This window comes from Miscanthus floridulus, chromosome 11 (assembly GCF_019320115.1).
Source record: "Miscanthus floridulus cultivar M001 chromosome 11, ASM1932011v1, whole genome shotgun sequence".
Taxonomy (NCBI): Eukaryota; Viridiplantae; Streptophyta; class Magnoliopsida; order Poales; family Poaceae; genus Miscanthus; species Miscanthus floridulus.
In genome coordinates this window covers 41,246,999-41,255,381 of record NC_089590.1, presented here as the reverse complement: position 1 = coordinate 41,255,381, position 8,383 = coordinate 41,246,999, and the positions used below count along the sequence as shown (strand labels likewise).

Sequence of the window (8,383 nt, the reverse complement as noted above, 5' to 3'; positions counted from 1 at the left end):
ACTGGGAGGAGGAGGAGACACCGAGGTGATGCAGCAGAAGATGAGGAGGAGAGATACAACACCCGATTTATTTTTGAAATATCCAAATGCAACACTTGCAACATACGTCTGAAGACAGATGAAACAGTTGAAAGATGCTTCTAAAACACTTGAAAAAATCACCTAAAAAAACTTGAAAACCATTGCAAACATACGCAACATCCAGATAAAACACATGCAACATATGTGTGAAACATATGCAACATCCAGATAAACAGACTTGCAACATACGTCCATAAAACACAGATAAAACATTGGTAACAGACCTTTGCAACATACGTGTACAACCATTGAAATATATTCCGATTTACTTTTGCAACATCCATCTGAAACACTTGCAACATACCTATGAAACATCTGAAATACTTGAAACATACGATTGCAGCATGCACTTTCAGCAAAACCTGGCATCCAGGCAGGCGGAGTGCACAGCGGGATCCAGTCGTGCGATCACGGTGGAGAAGGAGGATGGCAGCGGGCGAGCGGCTATGCAGCCCCTGGTGATACGGCGCACGCGGTGCCCTAGGTGAGCGGTGCCAGCGGTGGAGGCGATAGCAACAGTCGGGTGGGTGCGGCCTCGTGTGGCCCGGCGGCAGCGGCTGTGCGGTCGTGGGGGAGCAAGCCGCGGCGGTGCGGGCGTGGCAGCGGTGGAGAGGAAGGCCGGCGGGAGGCGCGTTGGAGGGGAAGGCGTGCGGAGGTGCGGCGGAGCACAGTCGTGGTTGCCTGAGTTTTTTTTATAATCCCGGCGATTGGAGGGGAGCGGAGGGAACGGATAGTCTCATGGACGTCTGATTGCTAGCATTACCGTTCTAAGAAACCATTTTCTTCTATCTTCCTTAAATAATTCCAATATCTATCAGATCACTATTTTTCTTAGTTTGACATTCTAATTAATAAGTAAGATAGAAACCATTTAGTTTATAGGTTATGACTTGCCTAACAAAAGTGCCCTAATAAGAGAGACTGTTTTCAAAATGCACCAGCGGCTAATAAGAAACGGTACAGGGGGAAGTATATATTATTATGCTTTAATCACAATGCAAACCATGATAACTGTAGTGTAACCAGCTGGGAGCTGGCCAGAACACATAAGTTTGACTACCCTTCTACTCCTAAAAGGAAAGTGCAGCGAACCCAGAAAGACACTTCTTGAATGTGAGAACGGTACATCACCTAGTAGTGTCTTTATTTGAAACATGATTCGTTCAGTCTTCAGTGCATAAGCAGAGCACCCTAACTATACGCTAGAGAAAGCTGCAGTATCAGTAGTACGGCACTACTTAGTAGTAGTATCTCTTTACAGAAACAGTGAGAGATGGACCACGAAATGCGAACGGACTACGCGACAAGCTGGATTCATGGAGAATCATGAAAAGGCTGTGAGGCCGACGACGGATGATCGTCTCCGAGCAGCAGGGACTTGACAATGGTGTCAGCCATCCCGTCGGCGAGCGGGAAGAGATGTCCCGACTTGGGGAGCTCGTGGTAGACGACCCACGGCAGCTTCTCGCTGATGTACCTTGACAGGCTGACCGGCACGATGAGGTCCTCGGCGCCGTGCCACAGGTGCACCTTCCCCGCCCCCTCCTGGCCATCATCGGCGTCGGCGAACGGGTTCTCCAGCTGCAGCGGGCTCCAGCTCCACTTCCCGAAGCCGACCATCATGTCCCGGTGCAGGCACTCGTGCTCCCCCTGCTGCCTAATCTGCGGCTGCAAGCAAAAATCACACAGCACGCATTCACACAATAATTTCGTGGCGGCAATCTATGCAAGATCGATGAGCGCGAGGTACAATGGCTGAATTTTTTTAGTACAGTACCATGTAGGTTCTGTAGCCAAACTTTGCCATGAGCAGCTTGTCTTCTTCGGACAGGAGGGCAGGGTTGTAGGCGATGACGCTGGAGGCCCGGGAAGAGCTTCTGGCTGTTCCACCAGTAGGTCAGCCACGGCAGGTGATGCGTGACCCAGACCGCCCACTGGTCCTGAGGGAGCTGCTGGTACCAGGCGTCCCGCGACACATTCGCCGGCAAGCCGGACCACCAGTAGTTGCCCACCGGGCCGAGAATGGCCACGCCAGAGAGCCTGCACCAAGATCAATGTTCAGGCTTGCTGACTTGCGTCCGTTTGCTGGGCTTATAAGCCGTGCATTTTCAGTCAATAAATAGTATTTTTTTTTCTAATAAATCAGCTAACAGTAACAGGAAAGCGAACAGGACATTGATTGTCCAGGTAAAAGGAGAAAAAAAAGGATCGGACCTGGTTGGTACTGACTACTAATTACTACTTGGCAGCAGTTGGTACGCTACCTGTGTGGGATGTACTTGAGGCAGCTCCACATGATCTCGCCGCCCATGGAGAAGCCAGTGAGGTAAAACTTGGGGCCTAGCTGCAGGTTGTCGGCGAGCTCGGCGATGTCGAGGGCGATGCTCTTCTCGGTCCTGCCCGGGTGCGGGTCGCTCTCGGCGTACCCTGGCCGATCGAAGGACAACAGGTAAACGCCCAGCTCTTGTGCCAGCTCCTGCATCCACCGGTTCCTCATTCCGTGAAACAGATCAATCTGTCACATACAGTTTGGTAACAAAGCATACCTTGGAGATTGGAAGCGCGTCGTTTCTGCAGGAGTCGAATCCATGGACAAAGATGATCTTGTACTTGGCCTTCTGCTTGGGGACGCCGGTTTCCAGATAGGCCAGGTACCTGCCGTCGCTGAGCCGCGTCCTGGTTGCCGTGACCGGTGGGCCGCCCGGCGAACCGGGGATCTTGGGCGGTGGCGGCTGAATCTGCTTGTACAGCAGCGCCGATAGACATATTAGCAGTGCTAGGATAAGCTTCCTTGTCGTTCCTGCGAGTGAAATGCGAACAAATTAGTACGTCCAACTGACACGGCGTCATGTATTCATCTCTTAGAATGACTGTGCAAGTACGCGCTGGTCTGAACATTTGATTATGCATGCAGTTTATTTTGTTGAATGCACTCTGTTCTGTTTATCTCGCTGGTCGTTGAAGCAGTCCCTTTGATAGGTTGAGGTTCAGAAATGTCAGACTTGCTCCGGAGTTCATCAGCCTGTTCGTTTCGGCTTATATGATCGTGGATTATAAGCTTGGAACAATATTTTTCTCTCACACCAAACCTAGCCAGCAGTATTTCTGGCTTATAATCCATGATCGTTTCAGCCAAAACGAAAAGGCTGTATTTTTTAGCAAAATCAGTAATGGAAGGAATTTTTTTTTTAGAGAACACGCTTAGGTGTGTATTTCATTGAGAGAGAAATGGAAGGAAACTTTCAATATGTACCGAGTTCAAGAAATCTCCACTTGACGCCTTTTTACATCTACCGGGTAGTAAGTAGTTGGTTTAGTGCTCTTAGTGTCAAAACATTACTGCGGTCCTCAAGAGGCGTCAGATAAATTGACGTCTGAAGTAACCTTGAAAACAGCCTGAATCAAAGAAAAACTAAAACCATTTGCAGACTTGTAAAATCCGAAGTCCGATCAGGAGAACCAATGGTGCGCAGCAGAGTGCGGTGGTAAGCTAAGAGGCGTTAGACGAATATAGACGTCTCTGAAATATCCTATAGCAAACAGCCTGAATAAAAATAAATATATGACAAACCATTTGACGACTTATAAAATCCGATCAGGAGGAGAACCAATGGTCCAGATAAGATGCACCTGTGGCAACTGTCAGCTGACACACTAAGAAGACATTGACTTTGATAAAGCGTTACGTCAGCTTAATTTTGTCCTCGTTTTCAATTTCTGAACCCAATACCGACTGTCATTTTCAAGCACGCTGACACGCGCATCCATAGTTAATTTTGTCCTTACACATAGATTAAACAATAGGAGTACAAGATAAGGGTATCACAAATAATACAAGATCTGGAATCTTTTTTTTTTCCGGGGTTGCGAACCAATCGATCATGAATTAAATGGTTTGATGAACAGCGTCGCCGTTTTTTCTCTGTGGAAAGCGAACTGTTGCTCGGTCCAAGGCTAAGCCAAACCTATCACAATCACATATACAGAAATAACATGATCTGCTCTCGTGGGCATTGCTTTAATAGTCTTACACGTCGCCTTTGAACGAAAGGACTAAACGCCGTGCAAAATTTTCCCTGAACCGAGAAAAGTTTTCATTTCGCTATCAGCAAAGGAATAAACGGGAAAAAAAACTTTTCCATCCGTAACTATCGTCCTTTAGGCCATCTAGACTCCAGAGCCCACCTTTGCGACTGATTTAAAAAAAATATAAACTACATCGGTCCTTCTAGAAACAAATCCACATATTTTTCAGCAAATGTTTATATAGCGTTGAGATGAATATACAAATCTTTGCGACTAGCTGAGAAAGCAAAATGGATACAAAATAGCTACTGCTAAGAACATGGAAAGTTGATAACCTTTTGCATATTATATATAACAGATTATTATAGATCGAACGAAGAACCAGATATGCTCTCCAGGAAAAAAAAAGGAATAAACGCAAAGGTGAAAAGGCCAAGGTCCTGTCTTCATGCAGCAAAAGGATTCGAGGCACTGCGGGCTTGCCGGAGCCCGGAGCCAGTTAATAGAGTAGCGAATTAGTTAGTATTAGTACTAACAAAATCAGGCATCAAGTTCGAAGATCACATCCTACCGCGCGCGGGCACAAACAAAGGTTAATCCTACCCACATGAATCAAGAGAAGCAAAAGAACCATGCGGAGCCAAGTAACAAGATCACATCACAAGGACCGCATACTAGTCACGGCCAATTAATCGACCCAGCAAAGATGAGAGTATATACCGCTGGAGGCCGGGGCCGGTGGCGGTGTCCGCTTCTCGCCGGACACGGTAACGGCCATGGTGGCTAGGCAGCCTTTGGTAGAGCCGGCGAGACACCTTCGCGGCTACGGCGAACGTCGCTGGCTTGGGGGCTGGGGCAAACAGCAGGTAGTAAGAAGTATCAGCACGAGGGGGATGAGGATGTTTTACTGCAGTTTACCCCAGTGACTTGCTTTCTGCTTTCTGCTTTCTGCCGGCCACCGGTGCCTGCTGGGATCAGTGCGTGTTTAGTTCACGAATTTTGGGAATTTAGTTACGGTAGCACTTTCGTTTTTATTTAACAATTAGTGTTTAATTATGGACTAATTAGGCCTCAAAACGTTCGTCTCGTAATTTCTAACCAAACTGTGAAATTAGTTTTTTTTTCATCTATATTTAATGCTCTATGCTCATATCGTAAGATTTGATGTGATGACTGCTGTAGTACTTTTTGAGAATTTGACTGGAAACTAAACAAGCACTCATTATTTTGTTGATATATACCAGTCCTGCACGGGTCACGGGGCCCCACAGCTCCAAAGGAGATAAAATACTAAAGATAAGGTGATGATACTCTTCCGTCTCAATGACTAAATATATATTAAAATATTAATATTATGATAAATATTATTAGATTAATTATGAAATGTATTTTATGATCAATATATTTGTAGATACAAAGTTTGATGATATTTCAGTAAAACTAGTTAAAGTTTATTAAAGTTTAACGTAGTCTACACTTAGTTAAAATTTCAATGCACCTCAGTACTTGTTAACCAACTAGCCATTGATGCAGTGTCAGAGACTCGCGATATATGAGACTACTTCAGACTTCAGTGACAGTAATGAAGGTGCATGTATGTTGCAGTATTTTTACAGTTTTTTTTTTTTAAAAAAAATTAGTATTTTTAGAGTGAGTAGTGAGGAACCGCCCCAAGTACTGGTTCTCGGTCCAGTGAATGTTGATTAACGTAGGTGCAATTCTGTTCCGAACTTCAGTGGGTTGGGATTCATTCAAGAGCATACATTCGCCAGGTAACGAAGGTGCATACTAAGTTAAATTCAGTGGTTGGGGTGCAATTCTGTTCCGAAGTGTAATGAAGGTGCATACACTGAATTTGTTTGATTCACTCAAGAGCATAACGGGTTCTCTAACATACGAAGTTAAATTCAGTGAAAACTTCATAATTCTTGAGAACAACGTGCATTTCAAGTTTCAAGCTTGATCATTTCCCCCCCGAAATATACGCAGAGAGTTGCACATGTTTCGTCGGTCTTGCTGCTCCGATGTTGTGCCAATTAAGCTGATCCAAATCGCCAAATGGGATCAACAACAAAACGCCATTCCGAAGCTTTTGAGGGCACGCATCATATACAAATCTCCGACTCCACGTATATTTTTATTACTGAATCCATCATCCTTTGCCATAATCCCTAGCGCGATGGAGCTGCAAAAGGTGCACAAGTCCTGGATCTGCATCCTAAATAGCACTACTGATCACTAGTCTCCGAGCAGAAGCGACCTGACGATAGCGTCGGGCATGCCGTCGGCGACCGGGAACAGGTGGCCGGCCGTCGGGAGCTCATGGGAGCCTCTTGCTGATGTACCGCGACAGCTGAACCGGCACGTAGAGGTCCTCGACGCTGTGCCACAGGTGCACCTTCACCTCGCCTTCGGCGCCGGCTAACGGGTTCTCCATCTCCAGGGGGCTCCAGTCCCACTTCCCGAAACCCACCATCATGTCGCGGTGGAGCGAGTCGTGCTCTCCCTGCTGTCGGACCTGCTCCTGCAAAAGGATCAGAGCAAGCGTTGGGAGTCAGAGATCATGATTTCAGCACCCTACGATGCCAATCGCTGCTTCGTGGCGGTCTTCTAGTTCTTGCCTGATAGGTTCGCTCCATGAACTTGTGAACTAGAAGCCTGTCCTCCTTGGATAAGATGGCAGAGGTCGCCGTCCTTGACGCTGGAGCCGCGGAACAGCTTCTGGGTGTTCCACCAGTGCGCTAGCCACGGCAGGTGATGGGCGACCCAGACCGCGCGCTGGTCTTGAGGAAACTGCACGCGCCAGACCTCCTTGACGACGTCCGGCGGGAAGCCGGACCACCAGAAGTTGCCCACCGGGGCAAGAATCGCCACGCCGGCGAGCCTGGACCGATTCCATCCAAGACGAAAACATGACATGACAGGGTAAAGCTCAGGTACTCTGTACTCGTTGCAACATCCAGTTGCCCTGTCAGCCTATTCGTTTCGCCGTGGCTTAGTCGTAAACGATCGTAAATTTTCAGTCGAAACAGTATTTTTCTCTCACACAAATCAGCCAGCAGTACTTGTTCACGAATCAACAACGATATGAACCAGTCAACCGAACATGCTGTTAGGCCGCTAGTTATAGCACCCACCTGTGCGGGATGTACTTGAGGCAGCTCCACATGATCTCGCCGCCCATGGAGAAGCCGATGAGATGGAACTTGGGCCCGAGCTGGAGATTGTCCGCCAGCTCCGCGATGTCAAGGGCGATGCTCTGCTCTGTCCGCGCCGGGTGGGCGTCGCTCTCAGCGTACCCGGGCCGGTCGAAGGACAGCAGATAGATTCCCAGCTCTTCCAACAGCCCCTGCATCCGTTTACAACAGTTCATCACAAAGCCAAACACTGTGTCAAAAAAGCACGATTCTTTCATCACACAGTCATATCTGCACTGCACCTGGGAAACATTCAGCACGTCGTATCTACAGCAGTCGAAGCCATGGACGAAGATGACCTTGTACTTGGCCTTCTTGGGGATGCCGGACTCCAGGTACGCCAAGTGCCTGCCGTCCCTGAGCCTTGTCCTGGGCGCCGTGACCGGAGGACCGCCCGGCGTGCCGGGGATCTTAGACGGCGGCGGCTGAATCTGGGCGTACAGCAGCGCCATGAAGAAGACGAGCAGAGCTAGAGCCACCTTGTTGGCTGCTGCGCCTGAGGGACGAGAAAAACCGCGGTGGCTAAACGTGCACCTAGTTTCGTAATCCAGAACAAAACTAACTAGTCACTCAGTTGGAAATAGAATCGGAAATCTAATCGTGTGCATATTTTTTTAAAAGATTAAAGATCGAATCATAGACACGATAAATATCCGGCATTGTAATTGTAATATGAGGATGGTTGATGTCTATGTGAAACATACATGCTGAATAAATGGAGTGCAAGAGGATAAAGATTATGTATAAATTTAGTAATATGTCTACGTCTTGGCACATGGTGGCAGTCCGCCTCAGAATGAGTCGTGGCCCACCCCTAATCCAACCTCGACCCTATTTTCTAGAGCGGATGGTCCGATCCTGATCCAATTCATTAGTCAGCTTTATATCCTAATCTAACTTGGCCTCTTGATAATAAAATCCCACTCATATCATGATCCTAATCAAATCCTAGGGCTGGATCCGTTATCTCAGCCCTCGGGTCCTGCGCAGGCTATAGATTGCACGCTTGCATGTACACAGAAATACCCTTGGGCCCTGCGCAGGCTACAGCTTGCACAGCTTACATTTGCACAGAAATA

The 8,383-nt window shown here is 47.6% G+C and overlaps 2 pseudogenes; both read right to left on the bottom strand.

Annotated features, from left to right (window-relative positions):
• Positions 1-1,193: 1,193 nt before the first annotated feature.
• On the bottom strand, positions 1,194-5,045 carry LOC136493005 (uncharacterized; annotated as a pseudogene).
• A 1,072-nt stretch (positions 5,046-6,117) lies between these two features.
• On the bottom strand, positions 6,118-7,912 carry LOC136493391 (uncharacterized; annotated as a pseudogene).
• Positions 7,913-8,383: the final 471 nt, after the last annotated feature.